At 45.4% G+C, this 26,500-nt stretch overlaps 1 long non-coding RNA gene across 1 annotated transcript in view; it reads right to left on the reverse strand.

Annotated features, from left to right (window-relative positions):
• Nucleotides 1–24,229, reverse strand: part of LOC138512921 (uncharacterized) — a 72,486-nt gene extending 48,257 nt beyond the window's left edge. Inside the window, exons 1-2 of the long non-coding RNA XR_011281615.1 lie at nucleotides 24,146–24,229; nucleotides 23,761–23,788 (exon numbers count right to left, since the gene is read on the reverse strand). This is a non-coding gene — a long non-coding RNA (uncharacterized lncRNA). The remainder of the gene's footprint in view (nucleotides 1–23,760; nucleotides 23,789–24,145) is intronic.
• Between the last annotated feature and the right edge of the window lie 2,271 nt (nucleotides 24,230–26,500).

A 26,500-nucleotide genomic window follows, 5' to 3' on the forward strand; every position in this document is an offset into this window, starting at 1 on the left:
TGGGGCAACTGCCAGCAGGCAATCTACTTTGTGCAGCGGCTGCACTTTTTAGTGGTTCAAGTTTTAAAAAGTTAGAGTCTTTCTTTCAGTTTGTGGGAATCCATTTCATTGCGAAAACTCAGTTCTACAAATACCAAACCGATTATCTATTTCCAGCCATTAGCGAAGCTTGGAGAATGGAAAAAATGTCTATTGATAGTACATTCGCGGGCAAACGGTTCAGGCTAGCCGGTGATGGACAGTGCGACAGCCCAGGATTTTCAGCCAAGTACTGCACCTACCACTTTCAGGACATGGAAAGTAAGAAAATTGTGAGTTCGGTGGTCGTGCAGGTGTCACAAAGTACATCCTCAGTGGCCATGGAGAAAGTTGGCTTTGTAGCATCATTGCAAGAACTACAATCGCGGGGAATGGTGATCGACCTGATAGCCACGGACAAACACGTTTCAATTGCCAAGACAATGAGAGAAGAGTACAAAAATATAAATCACCAATTTAACGTTTGGCATCTTGCAAAAACAATCAATAAAAAAATGTCGGCTGCAGGTAAAAAAAAAAAGATATGCAAGGTATTTCACAGTGGTCCAAGTCAATCAGCAACCATCTTTGGTGGAGCTCAAAAACATGTGGAGGGTCGTTGGAAATTCTACTGGAAAAATGGCGGTCAGTAATGCTACACTGTAGCAACGTTCACAGCTGGAACACAAACCAACATTTCCACAATTGTGAACATGGCCATTTGTCCACAGAGGAGGCACGGAAGAAGAAGTGGTTGATTCCTTCATCACCCACTCACAAAGCCATTGAAAAGATTGTATTTGATAAAACTATAACAAGAGATTTGAGGGGACTCACGGAATTCTGCCACACAGGAGATTTGGAGGTGTTCCACAATATGTGCCTAAAGTACAGGCCAAAACGATTGCATTTTGGCATGGAGGGCAGGATAAATCGGACTCTTCTAGCGGTCTTGGCACATAACCATAATGTTGGCCGTCAACAAAGTAGGACGACCGGAACTTTAGGGACGCTTCGCTACAATAAGGCCTTCACTAAAAGAAGTAAACAATGGGTTATCAAACCAGTGTTTGAGGATACGCAATATGACTTTATTGAGAGACTTATTGTTGATGTCCTAGATAGGCACATACATGGAGTTGTGAACGAACCTGTGCAGGGGACAACTGCATTGCCACCCAACATTGCCTCTGTTCCATGTCCACCTAAAGAAGAGCTCATTGAGAAATACACATCACGGTTTAAATGATTGTAATTTGATTGTCTGTTCTCTCGAGTCTCCTCATGTCGCAGGCCCATTGAATATGTGTATCTATGTAATGTGTAAATAAAAGTGATTGCTCAGTGTACATGCAATGTGTCTCTCCACCGTTGCCCCTCCCTTCACCGTGCAGTTGTGCGAACCACCCGGGTGTCACCTGTGACTTTGCTCTGGAGTCTCCTCATGTTGCAGGCCCATTGAATATGTGTAACTATGTATTGTGTAAATAAAAGTGATTGCTCAATGTACATGCAATGTGTCTATCCAACCTTGTTCATTTGCGCATTAAATTAAACCAAACAGTAATATAAATCATTTTTCAAAAAATATAGAATGTCTCCGTATTTATGGTTCTCTGGGGCTGCAAATGCACGCAGACAAAATGCAAAGATGGAGTGTAAATTTCAAGTCCTGTGAGATGGCCTTACACTGAATGTAGCTAACTAGGAATGTGTGCTCGTTCAAAGTGAAGGTCAGCTGCTTTGATTTTTTGCTCGGGTGCCGGAATGGCCCACGACTCAGTATAAGGTTCTATTGTTATTTGACCTTGACAGGCCGGGACCATCCCGAAAGACTTCTTTTTGGGGGTGTGGGGCAATAACGTAAGAAAAGATAATGAATATAATTTCAGAAACGAAAGCCATTTAATGTTCGTTCATTAGAAGAAATAACGTCGGCATAGAAGGAGTGGTATTTAGGGGCTGCCCTACGCACAGACACAATGGAAAATGCAAATATAATGTAAGTAACTCTTTAGATGAGTTTATACCGCAATTTAATTACTATACAGTAGCTTTAAAGACGGGTTAAGTTGTACTTGTTCGTTCTATGTGGCATATTGTTTTGTACCGCGCACTATCTTGAGGAGAACCATCTCCTTTTACGGAAGCACCTCAAAACCTTCCTCTTTGCTTCTGATTTCTCTCTCCCTCTCCCCTGCTACAACTGGTCCACTGTCTGCGACCTCGGTCCTGGGCCCTTCCACTCTCCACCTGCACTGCCTCCCTGTCAACCCCTGCACTGGGGGACTGTCTCAGTATCCTACAGCCCCCCCTTGACGTATAATACCCAGTTGCACTGTCCTCGCTATGAAATAATTTCCCGACCTAATATATAAAATGAATAATTTTAATAAAGATCTGATGGTGAGACTAATTTCATTTTTTATGTTTTTAAAACAGGTACATCCTTCATTATTGTATGTGTCACGAGTACCAGACACTGGCGGATGGCTTTTATAACCGCCAGTTGCTTCTCCGCGTGAACAACGTTACCACCCTGACCATTTTATGGGACGATCGCCAAGTACAAGTATGCCCTTACGCGGTACTAACGGCTAGATGCAACATACAGACCATTGTGGTGGCCTAGTGCCTCGTTGTTGGAACAGCCATGCGATTTTCAGTGCGACCGAAGAGCTTATTTTATCGTAAACCAACACCCTGTGTACTGCACACGAACATCGCTTGCCTCAAGACAAACTACTTTGGATCGAGAGCAAAGAAAAATGCAAATCGCTGAATATTCTCAAAACATTTGATGTCAAATAAATGTACTTTGCCAAATGTACAATCTTGCCGTTTGCTTTTAAACCACAGTTTCATATTCCGAATTGTGGCGTTGTATTGTGAGATGATCTAAGACCCTGTGTACAGCAAAGGAACATCGCGTGCCTCAAAACAAACTTTTTGGAACGTGAGCAAATAAAAATGAAAATCGCTGAATATTCTCAAAACATTTGATGTCAAATAAATGTACTTTACCAAATTTACAATCTTGCGGTTTAATTTAAAAGTACAGTTTCATATTCCCAATTGTGGCGCGCTGTGTTGTGAGCTCATCTGTGTTGATTTCCTGGTTCTGTGTGGAGTCGCGTAGAAGACGCCTGGGCGCGTTTGCCTACGCAGCACAGTCACGTCACGGATAGAGGCGGGGAATATGAATGTTTTGATAAAGTCTGTTTCAGGGGCGGGGGATTTGATTTAGTGCCGCAAAAGCAGGTGAGCCAGGGCGATGGGGGGAAATGATAGGATTATCAGAAAATGGCGGCTGATTTCGAGTGCGTTAATGGATGAAAAGTCGGGTAAGGTCCATAGGAAAGTTTTCTGCGATCTACCGAGTTATGCTTAAAAACACATGGCCGAACCGTAGGGACAATAAAAAAAAAAGTCCCGGAACTATCCTTTAAGACCACCAAGACCTAAAGAACCAGAAAGCTTTTTAAAAAAGGACCAGCAAATTTCCTCTATGACCCAGACAAAACATTTAAGGACGGGGAGGGAGAACAGTTTATTCAAAAGCCAAAATCCAACGGATCACACGCCTTTCTTCAAAATATCTCCTTTCCTCCAACAGCAACAAGGCCTGAAAAGAAAAGGGCGAGGAAAGGCCCAACAAATAAAATAACGCAACCTGCTCCCATTCATTCCTGGGTTATTGGAAGAAGGGAGTTGAGGATCAAATGGAATTTGAGGAAGGGGACATGCTTAATTTGTCAACATATTCGATAAAGGAGCAGCCTGATAACAGGACTATGAATGTCCTTAATCAGAGCAAATATGAGGAAGAGACTCCCAACACCCTTCAAAAGATGCATGAAGAGTCGAATAGGATAGAGGAACATTGTGCGTTTTTCTGACATTGACAGAAAAGCGGGATATTGCCAAGCGGAATATTGCCGGTAATATAACAAATTCAAACCGAAGGTAAAACAGCAGGAGTCAAGTGTTAAAATCACAAATAATGGCAGGGAGGCAGTAACAAAGAAAACAAACACCACCTTTAAAACATGGGAAATTTGCACAAGGACAGAGATCAGGAACCCGAAAAACATCAGTGCAATAAAGGAGATACCCCTCCAAACAAAATTATTCACAAGAACCTTTTGCAAAGAAAACGCAGAGGATAATCTATCATTCTTAAGATTTGATAACGTAACAGCAGAACAAGTGGAGAGAAAGAAGATCAAAGTGCCTGCATTGGATGCAACTATTTCCATCACTTGATGGTTCGATTCTAAACAGTCAATGTTTTCGGGCTGCTTTACCATGTCCTGGCATTCCCGTTTGAGAACACGGAGGATATTAGAGACCTGTAATCCATCACATAAATTCACAGACAATAAGAAGATCTCTGCTAGAAATGGCCCATCTCCTTCCCCTGGGCTTAGAGTTACCTGAAGAACTGTATGGGAGAAGAGCTTGAAGAAGCACCCATGACAGGGGAAACCCCATCACTCAACGCTCTGAAGAAAATATATTAACCAGACAAACCTGGCGAAATTAGGCTAGGAAGAAAAGCAGAGATCAAAACACTACAAATAATCATGACGAGTAGACTGAGAATTTGAATCCACCTCAACCATTAAAGATCATGTTTATTAGCAATATTAATGAGATGAGGGTCGTAGAATCAACTAAAAACAACCTCAAAAAAGAGAAACAATCTGTGCTTACATCTGGGAAAACACACACTTGACAATGAGGAATAGGATGCGGCCACACAACGGATGGATCACTTAACAATAGTCTCTTGGAATACTCGTGGGTTTACACATCTCTATAATGCCAGTGAGATGGATTTAAAGTCTTATCACATCTTGTGTCTACAAGAAACAATGCCTCTGATTTTGGATGGATTTAGCTTTCTTTTGAATCCGGCATAGAAGGGGGAGAAGGGCAGACAGCCATCAAGCCTTTTTTAAAAAAAATCATTTTATTTATCTTTTCGAGAATAAAACATACAAGAGAAAAGTTACATGTACATATCCATTACACCAGAGATATGCATTCAATTTGTATAATTCTTATAATAACAATTGACTGAAACTAACCAAAATTAAATCCAAAATGTAAAACCCAAACACTACCACAAATCCCCATCTTATAGTAGAAAAACCAAACATCAAGACAAAAGGCAATATAACACCAACAAATACAACACACAACATTGAGTACGAAAATAATAACCTCCATCTATCCCGGTCAAAAAATGAAGCATGCAATCAGTAAACCTCAACTGTATAAGTCATTGAAGGAACCCCAAGTTCTAAGGTAATGCTCCTCCCTCTTCCGTTTCACTAACATCAGACAAAGTACGGACATCACTCAGCCATTCATCCACAACTGTCTTTTTTCTTGACTTCCAAACTCTGAATATTTGTTTAGCCGCTACCACTAAAACCCTATTAATCCATCCCGTTCTCACACTGCCCATGTCCCCTCTCTCTACTCGACAATAATATAATTGAGTAAGGTGTGCGAGGTAGGGAGTCCCCTATCATAATATCTAAACATCCATCCATTAAGCCTTTTAACTCTTGTTGAAACCGGTAGTGATAAGAGGGTAATTGATTCATGGAATAATAATCAGTTTTTTCAAGGAACTATCTTAACACTGTGCACAACCCTTAAGGCAGGTCATCAGACTCTCCTAATACTCAACCTTTACCTGAACCCGGATGCTATACAAGCAGATAGCTTTGTAGAAGCCGTCACAGGCAGCTTGGAAAAATATACAAGTCTACCTGGCCCGCTATTAATATTGGTATGTGGGGATCTCAACATCTCTTGCTTGATATTAGAACTTATTTAGCAATAAGGGGATCCAAGGATCTGGAAGTCTCAAGGAAGAAATCGAATTCACCTATCAAAAAGATGTGCCCATTCTCCTATCCAGATATAAATGCACAATGTGACCAGCAGGGCAGTGTGAACTATGTGCCTTTACTGCTAGACTATAAGATTGTATTAAAAGGGGCTGGTACAACCAAATGTATCCCTCCCCCAAACATGTACGCGAGGAGTACATTTATGAAATGATGAAGGAACTGAGATCAGACCATCGCATAATTCGGTACTCCAGGAGGCCTTGATGACAAACCCGGTCCCAGAAGACTGGGTATGCTTCTACCAGAAACCTCTGATTCAGGAGAGCTAACGAGAAACCCCACTGTAATAGAATCAGAGGGAAAATGGACTGTACCCTTTGACGTGATGGATTCCGTAGATCTTAAATGAGTGAAAGGAGCTATGGCATCTGGTCCAAATGTCCTGACATAAGTCGGATCCCCTATTTTGGATTTCTTTTATATCCAAATTTGATGATGTAAAAAAAAAAAAAAGGGGAGTCATAACAGCTTCATGGAAGGAAAAAAAAAAAAAAAAAATATATATATATATATATATAATACCGATCGTCGACCCCAGTAATTACCATCCCATTGCCCTGCTGGATGTTTTTATATTGAATCATCTCCAAACATGGGCGACACAGAAGAATAGACGGGACCATAGACAAGCTGGCTTTAAGGGCGATGGAACGGATCTCAATCCATTTTTAATCAATGTACTGAAACTGAAGGCCTTTCGAAATGATACTAATCTATTCATCGATTTAAAAAAAGGCGGATAGTGTAGAAAGATCTTGATCATGGACTAAATTGGCATCCAGGGACTGCCCTCCCAACCTCTTGTCAGCAATTAAAGCACGCTATACTGAAAAATCTGTGCAGAGAATATTGAATTCGGAGGCTTTGCTGTCAAGGGCAATTACAACAGTGAGAGGGCAAAAACAAGGATGTCCCTTGGCCCAGACACCATTTAGTCTTTTTTTGTCAGATTTACACCAAATTTTGGACAAAGCTCGTTCATTTACCCCAAAACTAAATGGATTCCCTCTAGCATGGCTCTTGCACGCCGATGATCTGGTCCTGGTGGAGCAGACACCGATAGGCCTACAAAGGAGACTAGCTAGCTCTCAAGAGTAGGTGCAGAGCATAGGAGAGAAACAAAATAAATAGTAAGTACATAAATAATTAAATAAGAGTGTTAGCAGTGGTAGTGCCGCCTGTAAGAGGCAAAGGTGCTAGGTTAGTCAGATAGGGTGTATCTGTTAAGTGCAGAAGAAGAGTGGGTGGGGAACTGTATGGGTACAGACACAGGCCCCAGTGCAAAGGGTGGCCCGGAGGCAGTGCAGGAGGATGGCAGGGTGAGCAGGTACCTGGGCCCAAAGGGCAGAAGGTGGCCAGGTGCAGAGGGAAACGAAAACTATGGCAGGAGGACTAGATCCAAACAGAACAAGCAAGATCTAAACAGACTATACCGGAACTTCTATTGAACCGAGAGCATACGGCTATGAAATAATTGACAATCTTCACAGATTCTTCGCCTGACCTATTGTGCAGATTCTCCAATGTGAAGGAAAAGGTGGACACAATGAAGCACATTTTTTTGACATGTACAGGACTCGCACCAAAGAACCAAACACTTGGGAGGAATTATAAAGGAAATAAATGGATGACTGGTGGAGAGTATTTTATCTGGGAGAAAATCTCATTTAAACAATTGTTCCAAGAATGCTCCTTGAAGATGGACTATAGTTTCACACACTTCCTTCTTTCTTCAATTTTTCAGAAATGTGGACTACAGTATTGCAAAAACAAAAACTTGTTTTTCAACTTTCTAATAATAATGTAATTGTTTGGATAAAGACTTAATCAAACCATTGTTTTTATGGTGGACTGTTGAACCCACTGCACTTTACAACATTAGCAGTGCGAATACAAACAGGAAGGGAAAACCAATGTGGGGCAAAGCACAAGGTAAAGGTAATCAGCTTCATAATTCAACAGTAACAAGGTTCTCACTGGTCAATTAGCACAAAGTGTTACCTTGTGAGCAGTAGCACCACGACAAGGTTTGACCATTTGCTACTGGAGTGAAAATAATATGGCACAGGTTGGACGGAGAAGCTCCATTTGTGTTTCTTTGGGTCAGGGGGATGCTCCCACAGTCCCCATTACACACTTGATCAAGACATTTAAAACCTAGAAAGGTTGGATCAACGGGTTCCCGGAGCAGAGAGACAGCCGGGGAGAAGAGGACTACAAAGTTCTCATATTGTGTTATGTAAGGAGATGTGAACTTCAACCTCTAGCATGTTGAAAGTGGAAATGTATGGTGAGACAGGCCAGGCTGATGGCCATCATCAGGATCTCCATTTCCCGCCTCGTGGCAGGATTAGCGGGCAAGACCAACATCTTGGGCAACGGGAAGAACTGACTCAGATTCAAGCATCCAGAACATTTGTGAAATACCCCCCCCAATGGACCCATTTGGAGCCAGACAATGGCAGAGGCAAGTAGCAGCCAGTCACTGCTCAGCTGTATGGGTTCAACCCATTGACAAAAACACCACTGACAAGCAACTCCCACCTACAGAAAAAAGCAGGCACTGTCGACCTTACCTAAGCAGCATAGTCTAGGAACTGAACCAAACCTTGGGGTACAGGGATGGCATCCACAAGGGGTGACTGGGAGAAACCCTCTGCCCCTGGCAAGGAATTGAGCCCCAGGTGGCCAGTGAAGCAGTGAAAGGGTGGCCACTCATACCAAAAAAACAAGAGCCAAAAATCAGAGAGAGAAAGAGCAAGAAAGAGAGAAAGAGAAAGAGAGAATGGCGCCAATTTCCGCCATCTCTCCACTGCCGTCATGACCACACCCAGGGTTTCCACAAATGCGGCCCTAAAATAAAAGGAAACACCCGGCTGTGGTGCTGAGGGCAGGCTTTCAAAAGCCATTTTTTTTAAATTAATTTAGTCATACCATAAAAGAAAGCAGGTAAGAAATGAACAGGGGAGAAAAGGAAGAATGTGAGAAGAAGTAAAGAGAACAGATGCTGGGGGGGGGGGGGGGGAGGGGGGGCGGGCGAGGCATATTAATATAGGAGGAGGGGTGATAATTAGGGGATGTCAAGCATTGTATGAAGAAGCTGATATAGCAATGCTTAACACATCGGGGCAGACCTTGAGCTGGAAGGACAGGGGCCAGGCCTCTGGGGTGAATCATGGCCCTCCCCACTCTGCCCATAGGACCGTTTCCACCATTTTACGTGGCTGCCATCACTCCAAGGCAGGGAAAGGGATGGATTGCTTCCTAGCCCAGGCACGGTCCTACATCTTTAAGGTCTTTGGGGGCAGTCTTTAAAGGGTAGGTTCACTGCAGATTTAAGCATGGAGTTCTGGGGCAGACTTGGGGAGTTACAGTCCACAAGCTAGGGCCAATGTCAGCAAGGCCTCAGGGGGCATAGCTGCCAAAGGGGCTTAGCTGCCAGTGAGGAGGAAAACCTACTTTTAAGCCAATTAGGTAGCCCCTGCTGTCCTTTTTGCATTCTTCTTTATGTTTTTATCCCGAGTGGTTATGTTTTGACCTATGCCTTAAGATGCTTTGCGACTCCTAAGCAATGGCTGAAAGGTTTGTGTTCCAGAAGAGGGCCAGAATATAATGAACCAGTGTCCTGGCCCCTGCTAATGAGGTTGCTACCAGGAACCTTAGTATTTATTCCTTTCAGCAAATGCCATTAGGCCACCCCATCTTTGCTACTGGCAATGCTTGTTCCACTGTGGACTCATTCATGCAGGTGGTCAATGATGAAGGACTACAGGTCTCGCACCACCCAGTGTTAACGGAGGGTCCCACCCAGTGTTAACGGAGAGTGAAGGTTTACGCCCCTCGTCTGAGTTGCTTGGCTGGAAAGCATCACCAGGCTCCATATCAGGATATGGATAAAGGGCTAAATCATTTGTGAATGTGGCATGGTTGTGTGGGAGGCGGGATGAGTGTGCCAAAGGCAGAGCAGTAATGCTTTAGAATTTTCCCTAGTCGGGTGATTAGTAACCCATAAAAATTTAAGGGCTATGGAGGGTGGGTCAGGTAGGCAGTCTTTAGGCGAAGGATGCCTTGTTCCTTGACTTGCACCCCATTAAATAAATCCTGCTCCATTTTTTAATCACTGAAAATTGATGAACAGGCCTGGTTTCTCCGTCAATTTCTCCCACCCTTAGTCGTCTAACTTGTAGAGACAGTTTTACCTGGCTACATCCCTACGCAGAATTAAATCACTTATCTCAGATACTCTTATTCAGACCAGGGATGAAACTAAAGAAGACGTTCTGCTGGAAAGCAAGTGGTCGACCCCCTGGAACAAGTGTCGAATTCTTGCTACTCTGGCTGTAGATTGTTTGAGCCAAGTCTCAATCTTTTTAGGGCTCCAAAATGCCAATGCTTGCCACCCAAGTTTGTGCTGTTAATCATAAATTTAGTCACTTATCCTTGAGCCCAGTGCTAGAGTTTTACAAGATGAAGGTCATCCCTACCACTACTTATCGGGGTGAGAACCTGGGTCTCCTTATCCATCTGGACTGTGATGCACTGGAGGGACTTTTCGGGAGTAAAGTTCTGCCATTGCCCAACGTCCTTCCAGCAACTTTTAGTTACGAGTTGGGCCTATCCTCCATTCAATTCTACATCAATTGGAAGAATCGTTCCTTATTGAGGAGCATTGTCGGTGGTAAGGTTGGGCTCGATATGGTGGCTACTACAGCAGCTACTAAATCCTGGAAAACCCTAAATATCAGGGAGTCCGAGTGCTATAATATCTGCGAGAGGTATGGCATCTCCCGAGATATCAGACAGTCCTGAAAAAATAATTAAAGAAATGGGACTGGATAGATAAAACAGGAAGACAAAGAACATACCACCTATATGCAGACTTGTTGGTTGATATTGGAGCAGTCGCAATATTTGAATAAATCGCTTAGCAGATCTTGGTGTACTAGGGTGATTAGGTTGCACCCAAACAGGCTCCAGACCAAAGAAACTATGCACACTAGAAACAAAGTTACCATTTCCTTGAGGTCGTGATGATTATGCTCGTCAACCGACGAGGTGGAAACCCTGCAACATATTCTACACCCTTCCAGCACCCTGGAGGAGATGCGCATGGAAAGGCGGAAAGACCAAAAGGGATCCGAGCTCGGCTGAGGGGGATCCAGGGTGAAGAGTGAATCACCCAACTTGAATATTGGGGAAGGAACTTTTGTTTGTTTGATACATCTGCCCCTCTGGATCAAGAGACTGATTACTTGGGCATAGGAGGCCCTGATGCTTGTAATAGAACGATGTCCTTGTGCCAAAGACACCAAAGAGTGTGCTATGCTCGAGTGAACTGCCTCGTCCCGTGCTGAAAACGTGGGGAAGGGAGGCCAACGGTCTGAACATCCCGACTTGTCTTGTGAACACTGCCTTCTTTTTTCATGAACATTCCCCAACACCATTTGTAAATTAGCGGCAAGGATTGGCAATAGGTTTTTTAGTATAGGCCTTTTTAATTTTACGAGTCCACTAGCACTGCCTTCTTTCTTATTTGATGGTCGTAGCTTGCTCTCATCTTTAGATTTAGAATAGGCGTTTATCACACCCTTGATAAAGTTCAATAAACACCCTTGAACTGTGGTCACTTGGGTCCGTCTTACTTGGATACTATGCATTTCTTACATCATCTGGTAAGGTCCCAAGACATCTGACCGATTTACTAACCTGGCTCAACCAGCATCACTGTAAAATTCAATTCACCATGAACACCAGTAAAAAAGAAATACATTAATATACGAGAGAACAGCAACATGTTGGAATGCTCCATATATATATTTTACTAAAAAAAAAAATATTTAAAAAAGCTACACCTAGAGAAACCCCATTCCAACACAGGGAACCAGCAGAAACAGGACAAAGCTTTCTTGCACACAATACACACCTTTGACGCTAAACCGATACAGCTCGACATATTAAATGAAACACCTCTTTGCTATAAAAAGAAAAGAATTTGAAAGATCTCCTTGTACACTGCAAACCACCACAGAATAGATCTACTACCACTGGATGGGATTTGAGATCATTGACTGGCCACTTCCCTTGAGGCAGTTCTGTATGCAAGTTCAGCAGGAAACTTCTTTTGGAGGTACAGGGACAACAATGGCACCTCCGCAAACATGCAAACACTCTTGAAAAACCCCATATGCCATATACTGCATTGAATGCCCACGTGGGATGAAATATATGGGGCAAACCATGCGATCAGTCCACACTATGATCCCATATCTGGTCCCGGAACATCCCAGCCTCCCCTCGTGTCCCACTATATGGAAAACGGACACGCAATAGACAAAATGCTCTGGTGGATTGTAGACTTGATTCCCAAGGACTCCAGCATCAGCCGCAATCCATCTATGCAAGAGGCTAGATGGATCCATTATCTAGACACTATAGAAAATGGTCTTAATGAGCCCTTGCCATCATAATGGTGAATACATTGCGCTTTTGGTGTGCGCCACGAACTCATTTTTTCCTGAATTGCTGTCAGGGATACTGGCCACTTTATGTTGTGTGTACAGTTACCATAGGAGGTTCTATTAGAAACAGATGGCGCGCTCCCTCTCCACTTACAACTCCCCCCCTCCCCCCGACTACATTGTGGGGCATTGCTTTTGTTGAGTACTGCATACTAGGAGAAAAGATTGTAGTTCGGGAGGATATCTTGCGCTCACACCATACACTTGATCTAAGTTTAAAATGTTTACAAGTTCAACATAATTATTCATAAAGTCACTGCTAGTGTTCCTTCAATATGAATGTTTTTAATTCTTCTAGAGAAAAACACAGCCGACACGTGTTTCGACCACTGGTCGTTCTCAAGGCTGTACAAAATTACACATTTATTCAATGTATACATTTTTCAAAAACCATATCATATTGTATCACATGTCAGGTCAGGATGACGGAAAATTCACAGCATAATCAAGAATTTTAATCGGTGTTTAAAGAAAAAAAACATAAGACCACAAATTAGTGTCTCAAAATATCTGTTTGATCAACGAAAATAGTTATTGTCCATCTGTATTCCACAATTAGATCCTCTAATGTATTCATTGTCAAACTAAATTAAACTGAGTCAGCATAAAAACAAGTAGACTGCAATATATAAACTTCAATGGTCAGTTACTCCAAAATAAGAAACTTGTACCCAAACACCTTTTGTGAAGCCATTCCAACATGACCAAAATGTGAGGTGCCAAAATAAAGGTATAAGTGTGTCTTAAATCTTATTAGTGCTTTGTTAAACAGTGTTACTATAATCGGTGCTTACCCCATGTACACTCCATATATCTCTTAAATTTGAGATCTCAATGTCAAATGATCACACTTTATCATGTTGAAAATTCAGAGTTCCAATCCTATATAGAGAAAACCTTTAATTATTATACTTGAGTATGTAGAACTGAAACGCCATAAACTATATTCATAAATGATTGTAAATGCTCACCCACCTGTGTGGATGAGTATTGAGTCCAATGAGATTTGGAAATTCCCATAGTCTTATAATTGTGAGTTCTAGGCTCCAAAATTCAAAAAACACAATGGGCTCAACTTAGTACAAGTATCTATGAGTCCCATCTCTTTTACTTCATTCACTTGCTCTGGTAATCTCAGTAATAGGCTCCAATCTGTCCCATTATAATCACCTCCCTCAAACTGTCTTTTTCCTTCATCAGTCAAAAAAAAAAAAAATTATATATGAGTTCATCTTGATCCTAGTATCAAAAAACCATCAACTTCTTTAAACCACTTGTTGACTATCACTTTCCCCACAACAGTTAAATTGAGACACAACAGACCCTTTCCCTCAAAATTGGCATTGGCTTATACATACCATTTACTGGGCTTGATCCCAATCTATGTTCATCTAGCTTCACAAAAAGGGGGGGGGGGGGGATCCCACGCATTACTGCCTCCTTTTTAAATGCTAAATGCAAGCGAAAAAGCGGGCAGTTGAACAACTTTTTTTAAAAAATATTTTAAAAATATATATATATACCCAATTATCATACGCGGTATAGTTTACAGCCCATCAATTCAATTCCCAAATTGTCGTCTACCTGCACAAGTATAATGTTGACATTTTGACCAAATCCATATAGTGCTACAGGATTTTACTCCGGTGTCACACCTTTGTTGTGACTAAGTAAATATTTAGTCAGGATCTTATTTTGCAATTGTGTCCTATATTAAACATATGTGAATTATTGTATTACTCATAAATGAAGCCCAAAACAAATCTATTTCATTGGTGCATTAGTATGTCTTTCTCTGAAAATGGTTTGGCTGAAGCGCCCCCATATAGTCTTACTAAATGAACTAGACATTTAGTTGCCATATGTTGCATCATTCAGGTAAGGCTAGAATGACATTCACAAGCGGTGAGCATGTCAAATACTGACAGAGTATTGTTGGTCCTAATGAATATTTCATAGAAATACATGCATTTCATGGTCCTGGTTAAGTCCAACTATGGTGCTTTTTAGGTAACAAATTAGCTTGCATTCTTGTTGCCTAGGTTTGAGCCTAAGGTTACCACCCTGTTTCCCCATCTTGATTCGTATTAGTCCAATAAATCTTAAGTCTTCCTGATGGTCAGGCTGGTGTTGTAGCGGCCAGTGTATGGCCAATGGTGACTTTGGATCAGTATTCCATTTTAGAGTTTTAAATAAAATATTGGTGGGACCAATCAACTCCAAAGTAAGCCACCTGGACATCCTTCTCGGAGCTGGTTGAATTTCCATTGCAGTCGCTGCTGGAACCGAATATCCAGGGAGAGAAACACCAGTTTTGTGCATTGCTTTTAAGTTGGCCAAGAGCTCCAGCAAGATCCTCCTGACTCCCAGGACTAACCGAGCCTGAGCCCCCTCAATAGAGTGCGGGACCCCAGATGCAAGGAAGGCCCATCTCGACAGCCTGAAACTGCAGTGGTGCTGTTTGCGGTAGACCTGAGGAGCTGAAACACCGAAGTGCCACTTGTTCGAAGTTTGCCGGTTGCTGTCTGTGACCGTCCTGTTGTGGTGCAGGAATCCCCAGAAGTCCTCCCTCTTGTCCCCACGACTGAGGCCCAGGAACAGTGGGATCTGCAGACCTGCACAGGAACAGAAGTCATCAGCTGCACATTTTTCTTTAACCAAAAGGTACTGTTATGTCTGAGAGAACTTACCTCTCACTGTAGATTTGCGTGTTGCTTCTACTTCACAAGTCTCTCGGCTTGTGGCCCTACATTGGATTCTTCTTTCTTCACCAAGACCCTAAAATCATTGTGTAAAGACTTCTCACTCACCTTCAAGAAGTGCTTCTGAATGACTCTTCTCTGTTACACATTGGGGGATGCACAAGTAAGAATATTTGGGGTCTCTTGTTTATTCAGATACACTTTCCCTGCTTACTGAATGCAACGGTAATATATTAATGTCCACAGTGCATAGTTATTTATGTCACACAAGGGTGTAGGAATTGTCTGTGTGCCATCCCCAATGGGTCTTAACTGATTCTGAAAAACCCAAGAGTGTGTATGTCCAAAGGGTATTTTAATGTTATTCATATTGCTCCATTCTGGAGGAGGCTTATTTAAATGACTGATTAATTATTGTTTTTGATCAAGAAACCTTGAGTATCAGTGTTTATTTGAATACTTGTCACTGAATCTGTGTAACTGCATTACTGATCACCCCTCTTGAGATAAGGCTGGCTTCTAGGCCACACTACCAACCTGTGTAGTTCAGAAAGGTTGTCCCTTTTGCCAGGAGGCTAAGGTTGTTGTAGAACACCCCAAGGGTACTACCCCAAATCTTTACCCAACACTCTTATGTCTCGCTTCCTTTAGCCTTCCATTGGCCCCCATATACATTTAGGAATCCTCAAGACGGAAATCCATCTACTCTCATTGCCCCTCTACTACAACCCAACCAGAGGATCTGGGGCAACATGTACTTTTTTTGTTGGCCCACCCGGGGCTTGTGCCCTTCTAACACTCTACGTGCTCCTGGAATGTGGGTGAGGCGCTGGTTTGGAATGGTAAACAAGGTGTTTTTATTTCGGAAATACATGCCATTTACTTTCTGCATGCTTCATGTGATGGAACACCTAGTGTTTTTTTTTTATATATATATATATATATATATATATATATATATATATATATACACACACACACACAGTTTCATTTTAAATAGTTATGGGATAGCAACCTGTCTCATAACTTTTAATAGTCTTTTCACATCCACAGTGCTCCATATCCCTGGGGGTCTGAAGAAGGCAGCATACCCAACTACCTGCCAAAACGTCCATATCTAGCATCAGGCACCACTATGGACATCCGTGGTGCCCGGTAATGCCTACTAGGGCATAGACCTGGGATGTGTCCATAGGCCTCGAATAAATTGAATTCTGGCCTCGAATATCTGAATTCCCAAATAACTCCCTTATTCCTTAGATCAGATTAAAATAGGGGGAAGTTTTCCTCTCTCCATGCCTGTTATATTGTAGGGGATTACGCAGATAGTAACAATAAATATGCAATTTACTTTCATGTTCACAGCTGTGTGAAATTTCCCTCTTTTTGTGCATATAGATTATTCAGTTTTATGTTGCCTACAAGAGAATAAGAAATGTTTGTAATGTCTGAGCGCAGAATGGATATAGGCAGAGTCTTTATTAATGGGGAGGTTAATCTGTTTACTTGTATCCTCGTCTATTGCCAGTTGACTGCCAGTAGTGAATGATGCAAGTGGGGAGAAGTAGATCGACCCAGATCCACGCACCAAAGTTAATTGCAGATGCCAGTCTAGGGATCAATGGGTACATGCAGAAGGCATGAAACAGCACAGCAGCCCACCCCTCCATCCCATCCGGGCTCACCATGGGGCAGAGACAGTGCCGCTGGCCCTTCGCAAGGATGCAGAGTCAACAACCTCAACCGGACCGAAGTTGCTCGACCACCAGGGGAGCCAGACAATGGCAGAGGCAAGTAGGTGCCAGTCTCTGCTCTCAACTGTGTCGCCTGAAACAATTACCAAAAACACCACCAATAAGCAACCCCCACCTACAGAAAAAATAAAAGCAGGGAGTCTGGTCGACTACTACCCTCACACCACTCCCCATTAACCCACATTTCCCTTTAAACCTCAGGGTTCACCTGCGAGATTTAGTGTCAATATACAGGATTACTCAACAGCCTTACTACACAGTGCAACTATCCCAACAAGCCACTGATTGAAGGGGTGGGATGGTCCAATGCCTACTAACACCCCCACTCCCTTTCCAATAAGTACACACAAAACCATAAAGTTATGCGTTTTCTTTATCGTTCACAGGACAATAAAACTGTCCAGCAGCCAAGGTCATGCCACGGAATTATATACACACACGTCACCCAATAACAAACATTCTGAAAGCCAACATCAAGGGCAGTGAATATCATTGGAGTCAAGTGCAAATAGCCAAATCAACTCACCCGAGGGATCTTCTCAGATGGAGGCAATCTCTGCTTCCAGAATCCTAGTCAAGGACTCCAGCTCTAAGAAAGACTTTAACCAGCAATATTAGGAAACAGACACATAGGAGGACATCTGACACCACCCTCAGAACCTGAGAAAGCCAATGGAGAAGGTCCAGGAACAAAGGAGCCCAGCACTGCCAGGGGCAAAGAGAACAGCTTCACATCTGCCAGCAGTGAGGAGCTGCTGCTGTGGGGCTCAAAGAAGGCCACCCGTCGGAAACCTCCTGCAGTGGAAAACCAAACCCAAGAGTGGGGCAAGACCCACCAATGGACACTAGAATGGAGGGCGACACAACTGTGGCGCTTACCTAAGCAACCCAGTATAGGAACTGAACTAAACCTTGGGGTACAGGGATGGAGCTCACAAGGGGAGACTGGGAGAAACCCTGTGCCCCTACCAAAGGAATGCAGCCCCAGTTAGCCAGTGAAGCAGTGGCCACTCGGACCAAACAGAGCCAAAAATCAGGCTATCTCGAGAGAGACGACAGAATGGCGCCAATTTCCGTCATCTCTCCATTGCCGTCAGGACCACAGCCCGGGGTTTCCACGGATGCGCCCCCTAAAATAAAAGGAAACACCGGGCTGTGGTGCTGAGGTCAGGCTTTCAAAAGCCTTTCTTTTAAATTAATTTAATCGTACCATAAAAGAAAGCAGGTAAGAAATGGACAGGGGAGAAAATGAAGAATGTGAGGACGAAGTAAAGAGAACAGATGCTGGGTGGGGTTTGGGGGCGTCTTGCTATAGGAGGTGGGGTGATAATTAGTGGAGGGCCAGCACTGCATGAAGAAGCTACTGGTCTAACATAGCAATGATCGGGGCAAACCTTGAGCTGGAAGGACAGGGGCCAGGCCTCTGGGGTGAATCATGGCCCTCCCCACTCTGCCCATAGAACCGTTTCCACCATCTTACATGGCTGCCATCACTGCAAGGCAGGGAAAGGGGAGGGGCGCTTCCAAGCCCAGGCACGGGCCCTACATCTTTAAGGTCTTTGGGGCAGTCTTTAAAGGGTAGGTTCACTGCAGATTTAAGCATGGAGTTCTGGGGCAGACTTGGAGAGTTAGGGTCCACCAGCCAGGGCCAATGTCAGCAAGGACTCAGGGGGCATAGCTGCCAAAGAGGCTTAGCTGCCAGTTAGAAGGAAAATAAGCCACTTAGGTAGCCCACACTGTTCTTTTTGCTTTCTTCTTTATTTTTGTATCCCGAGTGGGTCCTTTTTGACCTATGCCTTAAGAAGCTTTATGACTCCTAAGGTATGGATCAAACGTTTGTGTTCCAGAGGAGGGCCAGAATGTAATGAACCAGTCTCCTGGCCCCTGCCAGGGAGAGCGACAAAGTTGGGAGGAGCAGGGGTGGTATTGCCAACGGCATTAACTGCTACATGAAAGGCGGTGAAGAAAGAAACAACACGACCAGTGAGTTATCAAAGGCAACAAAGGCCTGGTTTTGTCAAAGGCAAGTGACTGTAGCACGAGTTGCCTGTGCAGATAAACGCGTAATGGAAAAAAACTATTGCTGAACTGTAATAAGAGCATACAAAGTAAGAGTGATCCTGCAAGGCGGAACCACGCATTCGTAAGTCTCTGTAACACGTCAGAAGTTGTGACAAAGCGGGAAGCGAAGGCAAGAAAGTAACTGCGAACATGAATGGAAGTTGACTGAATGGAAAACGGAAGTACATGAAATGTAATACGCCAAGAGGGCAAAGGAATTTCAAGGAACTAGTGAAGATTGTTAGTTTCGTTAAAGAGAGGTCGAAGTGGTCATGCAGAGGTCTATGTAAAATCCTTGCAGTTTCGAACGCCTTTGACCGTGAAAGTAAAGTAAGGTGAAAGTGGTATGGACCTGTCTTGGGAAAGGAAACCCCCCACAAAGAAGAGACAGACTCAAGCCCGGCAGAGGGAGACCCATGTGGCAAAGTAAAAGTCAAGCATGAAAGAAAGAGGCTCTAGCCCGGCAGAGGGAGACCCATGTGGCAAAGTAAAAGTCAAGCATGAAAGAAAGAGGCTCAAGCCCGGCAGAGGGAAGCCAGTGTGGAACTGTGGTAAAGTACAAGTTAAGGGTGAAAACTGCATATGTGACAAGGCGGACGAATCCTAAAGAATTTGTTTAACTGTCAAGAGCTTGAAGTCGAAGCATGAACTGTTGACATGTACCAGTAAGCCGAAGTGTGCCAGATTGATAGAACTGTGCCAACCACTTATCCTTTTAAGAAACTCTCAGACCTGTGCTTCTGAACGTAGGGAAGGGAGTTGTTACCCAAGCCATTCTGACATTTCTTTTGAGACTCTATTTTTCCTTTATATATTCCCTTTACACATTTGTCATTTAAGGATGGCAAGGCTCGTTTTTAACATTTTTTTTTAGAATAGGCCTTTTTATTTTGACTACACCGACTCAGACTTGTTTGTTAATGGTCGAGACTACTTTCATTTTAGAGTTGGGGCAGTAATTCTCCCAACCTTACTAAAACACAAAATAAGGTTTTTGAAACTTGCTTCTATTGTGTCTGCTGTTGACACCATGCCTTCCTTACATAGGGTACCCCCTTCTCTCCCCCCACACACCTATCATGAAGCTACGCTGTGGTAAAGGCGTTTTCCTTCGTTTACCCCCGCAGTTACCATTATGCCGCACGGGATCCATTTTGATTCCCTCCCTCCACAAGGTAGAGGTTGCCTGAAATAACCAAAGGGTCACAGGACTATACCACCCTCCCTCCCCCAGTTGTCCTTGTTGTGGGAGGAAGATACAATCTTTGGTCAAAACGGCCTGTATCCCAGGACTGGCAGTATTGGTAGACTTGAAATTAGTTCCGACTAGTATGTGCAGATTCCTTTCTGGGAGAATCTGATTTTCTGTCTTTTGAGCCATTTCCAGGCGCCTGGGTGGTCTTGGAGTGCTGGTCCGATACTATTTTGACCAATCATGCACTGCTAGAAATCGTGAAGCTCTGCACGGCACCCTTTGATGCACGACCAAATCAGACAAAATGATGCGGCTACAGAAGAGCTCAAGGAGCAGACCGCAGCAGTCATACCCAGGAACTGGATCCCCTCCTGCTCAAAAGCCTCACCTCCTTGAAGCACAACACCCAACCTGCATTGCCAGGTCATGAGGTGGGAACCACTTCAGGGTTACCATCTGGACCAGAGTTTCTTCATCGCAGGCCATTAGGCAATCCGAGGACGACCGACCCAGCCTGGTAGTCACATGGCCGCTCCCCCTCTGGTCGGTGGTGAATGAATCTTCAACAATATGACCCAGGAGTAGAACCCCATTCTCAGAAGCTGAATCCAGAGTTGAGTCCGACAGGTTCAACATACATCACAGACCACAGATTCTATGCATTTCAGATCCTCTGGGAGGACTCCAAAGCTTCACCAATAGTTCTTCCAAAGTCTTGCGGTCCCTTCTGCTCCAGTGCGTCACCGACTGATCCCCTTAGTGGACAAACATGCACAATATCTGCCTCTGGAAACTGCAAAACCACCTGCTGCAAAACTGCTCCGATGACCCAGGGGATTTACTCTCAACTATCCAGAACCCACAGAGTGCTTTAATCGGCTAGCATGTGCACCCAGGGGTCCCCCTTCTTCAACAAGGCTCTCCTGCAGCTCCAGAAACGATCCCTTCAACATTTTTGCAAAAGCCAACTTTTCCGCAAAAGCCTGCCCAAATGGTTCCCAATGGACCCATTGCCTTAGACATGAGAAGCGTTTTACTTGCCTGTAACCGCAGGTTCTCTGGTCTGATAGTGATCTATTTTACAGAGGTTACTTTACTAAAAGCTTTTTACCTCTTGCCAGTTCATATATAAAATATTTTTAGAAATGTAAACACTGCTTTGACCCTCTGCCACCTCAAGAGCCTGCGGGAAACAATAGTAGCCAAGTCAAGAAGACACAAGTGACCTTGACCACAGGGCTTAAGGAACAACTGGCCACCCCAGAATGATTTCCTAAACACCATTACCACACAACAGCAGGAAACTGGTCTGGAGAGGGTGGGTAGAGCTCCCGGTGTGAGCAGGAGCCATACAGTAGAAGGGAGAAGCTTCTCCTGGCAAATGCAGTCCATGGCGGCCGATTGCCTGGCACCTTCCTCCACAGTGCCGATCTGGTGCTGGCGGGTCAGACGTCAAAACGCATCTGAATCCAACGGTGGGAGCCCCAACCCAAAGGGGACTCCCACGACTCGGGAGAGGATGGAGACTTCAAAGCAAGAGCTGCATCGCCCAAATACCAGGGCAGGGGCGACACAGGGAGTTGCTATGCAAAATACCTGGCGAGCAGCAACAAGCACATACCTGGCCATACAGCACAACTCTTTAAGACCGTAGTCACTTGAGGTTTTCAACTACAACTCCCTGCAGCCCCAACCATCATAGGTAACGATTGAGGAAGTCGTAGTCCAAAACATCTTGAGGAGTGCAGGTTGCAGACCTCCGATTTTAGAGTTCACTTACGGAAGAGTTCTCAGCCAAGGGGACAACAAGGTCCCCTAAATTCTCAGATTACAGGGGGTAACTCATTACATCGCATCCTACTCTTCACGCAGGGGTGTTGCCAGGTCTGGAAAAGATCAGGGGCTAAGCTAGTGTCGGGTCTGGCGGGACCATTTGAGCTTCTATCTGGGGCTACAACCAGAAGACCCGGGGCTATAGCCCCTTCAGCCCCCCTTCCCCCCAGCAACGCCTCTGGCTTCACCTAGTAGGTGAAGGTAATGTGGGGCCACCAATTAAGTCTCCCTGGTCACTTTGCAAAAGTTGACCAGGTGGTAACACCTGAGGCTTCGTGCCCATTCGGGCAGAGTCCCTCCCACAAGCAAAGGGTGAAAGGAAATGGAGTCCAAGTGCACACATGTCCCACTGAGACAGATCAGCAAACTCTGCAGTAAGGAGGTGATCCAGGGATGTAAACGGTTCAGTGCTGGAGAAGGGAAGATGCCGAGGTAATCACGCAAGACCCCGGGAGGCAGCAGTGCCTATACAACTGCTCCCCTGTCATACTACATGCCACAAGCCTCCATTTATACAGCCCCTCCTCCAATGCACACACTTAGCATCCACCAAGCCATACATATCGAACGCAAGCTTCCAGCTCAGCAACAACACCCTCCAACCCAAAAAAAAGACTCCAGAAAAGGTTTAATAGCCCATCCCCACTCGGAACAGACCACAGGGCAAAGAGGACATGCGTTGCACCACATTTGGCAGCAACTCTGTGGGTGGTCCAAAACAGGACACAGCAGCGAGCTAGACCGCTCCAACAACACTGCAGCACGCCTGCTAGAATACACGTAAAGCCGCCACAACGGCACATTTTCACTACACTTGGCATGCTGGGACTTGTAGGACCAAGCCCGGGGAAGGAAAGGAACACCAAAATAAAAAAGGTGGGTTGGAGGGAGAGAGAGTTGAGTGTGTAGCCAACAATCCCATAACAGTGATTCACTACCCCTTTGTGGTGTGTGACCCTGCCAAGTGTATTGCCCTTTTAAGATGGGCCAGGACTGTTAGGGCCCAAGATAATGAAAGGAGCAACTGCAGGCACGTGCCTCAGACCGGCAGCTGACTCCATAGGAGAATGAGTGTGTCTCACTTAGGCCCACACTGTGTAGGCAAGCCATGGTGCCCTCTTGCCAGTACAGTGGCCAGGGTCCGCACGAGATGGCTATGGCTTGCGCTGCCCCGACATAAGACCGGGTGCTAACTGGCAAACCCCAGAGGCACTCGGCCTCCAAAGTGCTGATGTCGATAGCACCAATGGGGCCGGCTTGATGCCAATAGCCGGTCCCCACAACACCACTAACCACACATACACATCTGAGTGACGCTCAGGAGTGGGGACAAACCTGGTCAGGGGCGGAGAGAAGGTGGCAGTGTGTTATGACAAACATTAAATAGTCCCCCCCCCCTCTTTTTACCAAAAAGATACCATCTACCCCCCAAACACTACATACCCCTTTCCATATACAAACTGCTAAGCACGCACCTGAACACCACACAAAGTGCCACATACACCCAACAGCTGACACCCACCCTACCCCCCCCCCCCCCAACGTGGAGGGCACTAACAATCAACGAGGCCTTGGGGCGTCCACGTCAAAGCCCAGAAACCCCACTCCCCCCCCCCCAGCATGAATGTTCTGGGGCCGGAATCCGCAGAGAAACGAGAAACACAAGCACTGCCCCATAGAGTAAGTGGGTAGCCGACACCCCCACAGCAACAGCGATTCACTCTCTTCTCACACACCACAAATACTCACCCGAGTGACGCTCTGGGTGGGGCACCACCTGCATAAGGGCGGAGAGAAGAAGGGCACAGGCAGTTAATGGACACTAATATCACAGACCCCCCCCCTCTCTTCTACTAGAAAAATCCCATCCACCCCCCACAAAAACTGCACCCCCCTTCCATATACAACCTGCGAAGCACACACCTAGACACCACACAATATACCACAAACACCCAACAACCATCCTCCTCCCCAACTCGCGTGCCCAGGAGGGCACTAACAATCAACAGAGGCCTGAGAGGCGTTCACGCCAAAGCCCAGAATCGCCCCCAGCGTGAACGTCCTGGGGCTAGAAGGCCTGAGCAAAGAGAGCACGGCTGGAACACGAGGGGTAACATCAAACAGTAGCACGAACCGACTCTTGGCGCCATGAAGCCTGCATCACTCCTCAACAGCGTAGGAATAATCAGGCCACAGCATCCCTCCCAGATCCCGCCTGACCTCTAAGCCCGCCCACCAATCAGAGCCAACTACGGGCCTCACGACGAAGCCAATCAGAGTCTCCCATTAGTTCACGAGTCTCATCCATCAGCTGATGGCCTCACCTCCCCTCCCCATTGCAGTTCCGGGAGACCTGGTCAGCGTTCTCAACGCACTTCATCTTGCACCTGCTAATCCAATCCTGCTTTAGCTTTGCATTCTGGTACTTGGAGTTTTGGATGCCACATTACAAACCCAGGACTACAACTTCCACAATGCAACGTTTGCATTAGGCTATATCATCTCCCGAATGTTGTGACATTTTTAGGAACTGGCCTCTCCCAGTAGCTCATGGCTAGGACTGCAACACAACCGAACCCTCAGGCCATCCTCCCACAGCTGCAAACTGGCAGTCGTTCAAAAAATGCCAACATGCCCCCTTTCATTGGGGAAATACTAGTCCAGTCCTGGTTTTAAATTTGCTTTCTGGGTCTTCTACTTTTCGAATTCCCCATAATTGAGCGCCTGGGGACCTATTCCGTTGGTGACAGTGCACGGTACAAATACCTTTAACATTATAAACCCAACACTACAACTCCCAGAATGCAAAGTTAAAGCCAAGCCTGGGCTAGCATCTCCCACGTGGGATGCAGCATGCTGGGCTGTATGGACAGTCTCTCAGAGGAGGTGACTGTACACATTTGCTTGCACACCCCCGGCCTTTCCATGTATGCCCCCCTTGCTCTCCAGGTCTTTGCATGTATTGCTCACCCTTACACTCCTGATCTCTGCATGTACTGGCTTCCCCCTTCTTTGCTCACCCACCCTTACACTCCTGGTTTTTGCATGTATTGCTCCTGCCCTTGCTCACCCTTACACTCCGGTCTCTGCATGTACTGGCTTCCCCCTTCTTTGCTCACCCACCCTTACTCTCCTGGTCTTTGCATGTATTGCTCCTGACCTTGCTCACCCTTACACTCCGGTCTCTGCATGTATTGCTCACCCGTACACTCCTGATCTCTGCATGTACTGGTTTCCCCCTTCTTTGCTCACCCACCCTTACACTCCTGGTTTTTGCATGTATTGCTCCTGCCCTTGCTCACCCTTACACTCCGGTCTCTGCATGTACTGGCTTCCCCCTTCTTTGCTCACCCACCCTTACTCTCCTGGTCTTTGCATGTATTGCTCCTGACCTTGCTCACCCTTACACTCCGGTCTCTGCATGTATTGCTCACCCGTACACTCCTGATCTCTGCATGTACTGGTTTCCCCCTTCTTTGCTCACCCACCCTTACACTCCTGGTTTTTGCATGTATTGCTCTTGCCCTTGCTCACCCTTACACTCCGGTCTCTGCATGTATTGCTCACCCGTACACTCCTGATCTCTGCATGTACTGGCTTCCCCCTTCTTTGCTCACCCACCCTTACACTCCTGGTCTTTGCATGTATTGCTCTTGCCCTTGCTCACCCTTACACTCCTGATCTCTGCATGTACTGGCTTCCCCCTTCTTTGCTCACCCACCCTTACTCTCCTGGTCTTTGCATGTATTGCTCCTGACCTTGCTCACCCTTACACTCCGGTCTCTGCATGTATTGCTCACCCGTACACTCCTGATCTCTGCATGTACTGGCTTCCCCCTTCTTTGCTCACCCACCCTTACACTCCTGGTCTTTGCATGTATTGCTCTTGCCCTTGCTCACCCTTACACTCCTGATCTCTGCATGTACTGGCTTCCCCCTTCTTTGCTCACCCACCCTCACTCTCCTGGTCTTTGCATGTATTGCTCCTGACCTTGCTCACCCTTACGCTCCAGTCTCTGCATGTATTGCTCACCCGTACACTCCTGATCTGTGCATGTACTGGTGTCCCCCTTCTTTGCTCACCCACCCTTACGCTCCTGGTTTTTGCATGTATTGCTCCTGCCCTTGCTCACCCTTACACTCCGGTCTCTGCATGTATTGCTCACCCGTACACTCCTGATGTCTGCATGTACTGGCTTCCCCCTTCTTTGCTCACCCACCCTTACACTCCTGGTCTTTGCATGTATTGCTCTTGCCCTTGCTCACCCTTACACTCCTGATCTCTGCATGTACTGGCTTCCCCCTTCTTTGCTCACCCACCCTTACTCTCCTGGTCTTTGCATGTATTGCTCCTGACCTTGCTCACCCTTACACTCCGGGCTCTGCATGTATTGCTCACCCGTACACTCCTGATCTCTGCATGTACTGGCTTCCCCCTTCTTTGCTCACCCACCCTTACACTCCTGGTCTTTGCATGTATTGCTCTTGC

This window comes from Ambystoma mexicanum, chromosome 12 (assembly GCF_040938575.1).
Source record: "Ambystoma mexicanum isolate Mex_15411 chromosome 12, UKY_AmexF1_1, whole genome shotgun sequence".
Classification (NCBI taxonomy): domain Eukaryota; kingdom Metazoa; phylum Chordata; class Amphibia; order Caudata; family Ambystomatidae; genus Ambystoma; species Ambystoma mexicanum.